Raw genomic sequence first — 6041 nt, forward strand, 5'->3', positions numbered from 1 at the left:
TCTGCTCCAGTCTCAGCTGTCTGCAGGCAGTGTGTGCTCCTTCAAGAACACTTGGGGCATTGTCAGAGAGCAGACAGGGTGTTGGGGCTAAAAACGAGGGCCTTTTCATTCTTTCCCTTGTTTTCCAGCGCAAAACCTGTGCCAATGCTGCCTACTCAGGGCTTGCTTTCTCCACTGCCCCATGAGCACCCTCAGTGGTGGAGAAACAGACACCTGACCCCATTATAAGAGGGCATAGAACCCAATGCAGCTGGCATCCTCTTTTTGGTGACGCTGTGCATCAGCTGGAGCTAGAAGCTGACTGGAAACAAAGGGAAGAGCTTCCCAGACAGGATAAGCAGGGGCTCTTCCAGCAGCACCATTGATGTCAGCAGGAAATTTCATCCCGGAGATTAAGAGCTGAGCCGCCAGCTGAATGGTGTTGTTTGAAGCTGGAGGGGGGAGTGGGGCTCAGGGCAAACATCACTGCCACCAATTCTGGAGAGCCCCGGGGCCTAGTGGCTTGCAGGGGCAATGTCAGCAGCAGTCTATGCTCTGAGTCCAGGCTGCCTCATGGGTCACACACACACAAAGCATGGCAGCACTCCAGTCAGCGCCCATCCTGCTTTCTACAGGACTATGCTGAAGCCGGCTGCAGCTGCTGGCACAGCTCCAGGCCTTGCTCCACGCGGGGTGATTTGACACAGCACTGGGAGGTCTGAGCAGCACACAAGGCTTGACTGCAGACAGCTATGTGAGCATCACTGCAAACACTCCTGGGGAGCACTGCTTGTGCCCGGCTGCAAGCCCTGTTCCGGAGAGACATCGAGTACGTGACTTATTCCCTCCAGCTGCTGGGTGGAAACAAAACCCCCACATAACGCACACACAACACAACAGAGGCTGTTATTCTGCAGGCTGTCACGCAGGAAAGGGGCTGTCCCCCTGTCCTCCCCCACCAGCAATGTACTGAAGGGCAGAGCGACTTGTGGTACACCAGCAAAAATGTAGGGAAGCTGGGTATAGGACTGCAGCCAGCGATCCTGTCAGCAGCTACTGGAGAGTGAGGCTTTGCTTTTACATCTCACGAGTGACTGATTAACCCTCGAGTGGGGATGTGCAGTGGGAAGGATGCTGTGCAAAGCACTGCACTGGGACCTGGGGAGGTGCTGGGGAAATAGAACACCCCTAAGCCTGCAGAAGCTGCTGTCAAAGAAGTTTCTGAAAGGGATGTAGAGCTGGTGCCCTTTGCTGGATAGCATGTGCACGTGTTTAACGTGGTCCTGCTGCTGTTGGATGTCAACCTCAGCAGTATGGGCAGACCACAAGCTTACCAACACAGCTGGCATGCTGCAAGGGCAGGGAACAGCATGGCACAGTGCCTCAGCCCTACCTCCCTAGCTGCATGCTTTCCAGCCTCCTGAGCTCTCACATGCCCACGTCCCCCCAGTTCCTGCCGTTGAAAGAAGGTTTTGGCCGTGGCAGATGAAGGCTCACAGCCCATCTTTAAGAGGACAGCAGCATGCCCATCCATAAAGCACCTTCTCCTGCTCAGCAAATTCATCGAGGTGTCAGTTCTCAGAATGAAGGCTACTATATGGAGGAACACGGTGGAACCCTTGTGTGTGAGGTCTTCTTTGGAAACCCACTGGACACGTTTGGGGAAACATGCCCGGTATGCTGGGCTGGCGATGGATGCAGAGTAGGTTCAAACATTCTTGGGTGGAGGATGGCACAGAGAGCCCTTACCTGCCCCTCCTTGGGGAGGGGGGGAGGCGGGCAGAGCGTGTGGCCAACGGTTCCCCCCCACCCCCCACGCACCGCCTACGTGCGCCCCGACACTGCCCTGATGGCCCGGCCCCGCGGAGCGTACCATGGGCCGGGCGGGGGCCGGGCGGGGGCCGGAGGGGTAGGGAAGTGGGGGGGGTCATCCGGGGAGAGGGGGAAGGGGGCTCCCCGCGAGGTGAGGAGGGGCTGCTCGCGGGGCCGGCGTGAGGCGAGGCGGTGAGAGAAAGGGGAAGCGGGGGCCCGGCGGGGCGGGGTGAGCGGGGCGGGCGGTTCAACAGGTACAAATGGTTCCTCCCCGCAGCACGGACGTGCAGAAGCGAACGCGCCGCGCCCGCCGCTGTCACCGCCGAGAGGGGGGCGGTGGGGGGGACGGCTCTGGGAGGCGGGGCCTGGCTCGCCATTGGGCGGCGCGGCGCGGGGGCGTGGCCGGCGGGCGGGCGGGCGGAGCGGCGATTGGCGGGCGTCGAGAGGGGCGGGGCGAGGGGCCGCGGCGCGCGGCGTGGGCCGGGCCGGGGCAGAAGGAGAAGTTGGCGGCGGCGACGGCGGCCGTGGGGAGCGCGGAGCTGCGCGGCCGCGGAGCGCAGGTGAGCGACGGAACGGGACGGAACGGGACGAGGCCGGGCCGGTGGGGAGGACGCGCGGAGAGCCGCCCCCCGCGAGAGCGGGCCGACCCCGGGGGGTGACCCGCCGCCGAGCCCGGGCGGCGTCGCGTCTCGCCCCTCGCTCCGCGCTGAGCGATGTCTCCGTGCCGCAGGTGGGCCCCGCCGCCCCGTCACCCTCCAGGAGCAGGTGAGCCACTGACTAACGCACATTGTGCTCTCGGCGACTCCACTGTGCGTGTGACAGCGGCTAACCTGCTCCTCGGACATCGCTGTGCGGCCGCATCACGTCGCTTCGCCCGCATGACGCCTCTCCCGCGAGCGGGACACGAGGTGCAGCGACACGCTGAGGAACCCTAGCCCCGTCCGTCTGCCCGGCCATCCATCCGTCTGCTGGCTTGCCGTCGCCCCGTGAGAGAGGTGGGATGCCGGTAGGGCCGATCTGCATGGCGCGGGCAGCAGCGGGCCGAGGAGGGATGGATCTCCTCTTTCTGTCCCAGTTCGTCTCCGGAGTTGGTAAATGCTTACGGACACCGTACCAAGTTTAAGGGATGCTTTATCCCAGCTGGTGACGTCTTGATACCCAGTCAGTGACTAACTGAGCTGCTATTGCCAAGGGTGTGTTAATAGAAGAAACCATGCCTGGTATTGCCCTGGATGAGTCACCTTTAAAGAGAGACTGTAATCTGTTAAATGAGAAGCAGCAACGAGCTTCGCTTTCTTTCTTTGCTATTTGCTTCCCATCCCATCCCGCACCTTTGATCGCACTTTCCTGCTCCCACCCACGGGGCTGCCTGTCCCTCTGTCACCGTGGTGTCACACAGCTGAGGAACACATACAGGGGCTGCTCACCGGGCAGCACAGCTGTTGGTGGGAGTGGAGGAAGTGACGAAGCAAATTGCTGCACGAGCAAAGTTCTCCCTTTCGATTCTGAAGCCATAAAGAAGCCAGGTGGTTCGAAAGTGTCTTGTTAGGTTATGGCATGGCTTCATCTCATACTTAAACTAATTGCAAGCAGACAGTGCCCTCTGAGGTTTCCAGAAGGGCCTGAGTAGTCTCTGTTGTCTGTGTTGCTTGCATGTAACCCTGGGCTGTTGCAGCAATGCTGTCAGTAAGCACTTAACAGTACAGAAAAGCAGCACAACATCCTTCTTGCAGACCAAGTCTCCCACACAGAAGTGCTGCCTGTCCCCATCTCTCTTGCCTGTACTCCTTTGACGTTTCTCTTGCCAGGTCCCAGAGGAGCTATCTGCTCATCAGGAAGGAAAATCAGTGCTTTGCATGCCTCGTGCAGAGCAAGTGAGTCAGGATTGCTCCTGCACACCAGAAAGCTGCCTGAATTTACCAGAGCTGCTTTTGCACTTGTTCTGTAGTTTGGTGCCTCGCTGCTGGGATCCCACTGGCAGAAATGGCTCTGTAGGTCACTCTGACAAGTTTGGTCCTGCTTCCCATCACATAGCACTTGGTATGAAAACTTGTGACTTCCCTCTACCTCCAAGACCATCCTGTTCAGCTCCAGCAAGAAAAGGCAAGGGATTGAATGAAGTTTGTTTGTGTTTCCTTTTTTTTTTTTTTCTTTTTTTTTCAGTGCTTCCCTCCAGTAAGTGGGGGAAACGTATCACTGAATTCCTGTTTTTAACATTCTTTTGGCACGATTCAAAACTAACCTACTGTGCTGTCACCTGAAGTCTTCAATAAATGGTGCTAAACCAGTGTCTGGATGCTCATTACTCTAACTCAGGGCTTGGCAGATTATGGAGCAGGTCCTTAAGGTGGCCTTTGGTAAGAGGACGCTGTGCCTGCTCAGGCGTGGCTGATGTGTGCTGCATGCTGAGTGCCTCCCATGTCTTAGTTTGCCACTCGAGCAAGAGAAGGTGGACTTGAAAAGGAGACTGGGAGGTGTCATTAGGACCTGGCTGTCCCTCGAGCCCAACTTCCCCACCACTCCCATAGCAGTGCCTTTACTGCCTGCCTTAGTCCAGGAGCCCTTTCTAAAGACAAAACCTGTGCAGCTGGGGCTGCTCCAATGAGCGCTCCTGAGCAATGAGAAAATAGGGTAGGTCTAAGACTGCCCCTTCATTTAAGCATTCACTTTTCTTCAGTAGCTGATAACCAGATTTGTAAGGTGATACTTAGCCTGGTAACCAGAGCATCCAGGAGCTCAAAGCTTTAACGGTCTCACTGAGAATGGATGCTGTAAGATTCTGGGGAAAGGCAGAGGCGTGCCTTACATGGGGGAGATGCTGAAAGTTGGGCCTCTGTTTTGACTCTGTGCACCTCAGAGATATTATTCTTCTATTTTAACGCTTTGCAGAGGGAGCAGGTGGAACCTGTCGTGCACCATGCTGGGAAGAGCATATCATGTTCTGTCAGTAATGTGCCAGTGGCAAATCCTAAAGCTGCGAGCAAGCCTCACCAAGGAGCAAGTGGGCCTGTCAGGAATAGAAGGAGTGCATAAATTGTTTAAGAGTAAGAGGAAGTCAGTCACTTAAATGTAAGCAGGGACTTATATAATACATCTTAAAAAAAAAATTTCTGCTGGCAGGAGGTTCCATTGGGAGAGAAAGTAGCTCATCCATAAACAAGAATATCTCCCGACCTCCTCTAGTGCTTTTTATTTTTTTCAGCACAAGGTAGAATGTCCTCTGTCTTCACTTTGAGACATAAAAAGGAGAACTGTAATAGTGAGAGCAGACACCACCCAGTACACAGACACAGGGACACGCACATGTGCCAGCTCTAAGCATTCTTCTCTGGCTCCTGGAGACTGATGTTGTAGGAGCTCTGCACCCAGGTGCAGTAAACAGAGCATCTGTACATCACTCAGAGCAAAACTAACCTGTGTTTTCTCCTCCAGTCATTCACACCTTTCCCTACGTAACTGGTGCCGAAGCATGCGTTTGAAAGCTGCCTGTCAAATCCAGGGGCTGGGAGGAAACACAAACGCTTCTAGTATTCTAGATGAATTGCAAAACAAACCCTGGGGCACACATACAGACACCCAATTGCTAGTAGGGGTGGTTCAATTCCCTTGAGAATCACAAGGTGTCCTGAGTCAGAGAGGACCCTCAAGGATGCCCCTGGGCACCTTGAATTCAAACCCTGTACCTGAGAAACCATCCCATTGTGGTGCAGCATTACTACCCCAAACCCTGCCCAGGAGGAGGATGGCTGGTGTTGCGAGCAGACACTGTGAGGTGGATGGGAGTGACTTTCATCATGCAATAGAAAAAATAATCAGGGTTTGCCAGACACACGGCGCCCAGCACTCCAGCTGAGCAGCTTCAGCAGAGGCAGGGAGCACAAGGACACAACTGGCATTCAGCCCATGGCTGAATTCCTCTCCTGCGCAGCGCCTTGTACTGACAGAGCCTGCAGGTACCTCACAGCTCTCAGCAAACACAACAGAGAGGATGCTGGCACTGCGCACTACACAAATGCTCTCTGCCTCACAATTTTTGGGTGCCAAGGAGTTGGCATCATCCCACCTGGGGAAGGAAGGAGCCCTTCCCACCATCCTGCCATGAGCATTGCCCCAGGGCTGTGGGGACATGGCTCCCCGCTGGCCCCAGCACAGCATCCTCCAGCCCTGCTGTGTGCTGGAGCGCTGCCTTGCCCACTGGCCACATCTTCCCTCTCCAGTAGGCGCTGTACACTGGGCTTTCAGATTGTTTT

Source organism: Lagopus muta, chromosome 6 (assembly GCF_023343835.1).
Source record: "Lagopus muta isolate bLagMut1 chromosome 6, bLagMut1 primary, whole genome shotgun sequence".
In the NCBI taxonomy this organism is placed as follows: Eukaryota; Metazoa; Chordata; class Aves; order Galliformes; family Phasianidae; genus Lagopus; species Lagopus muta.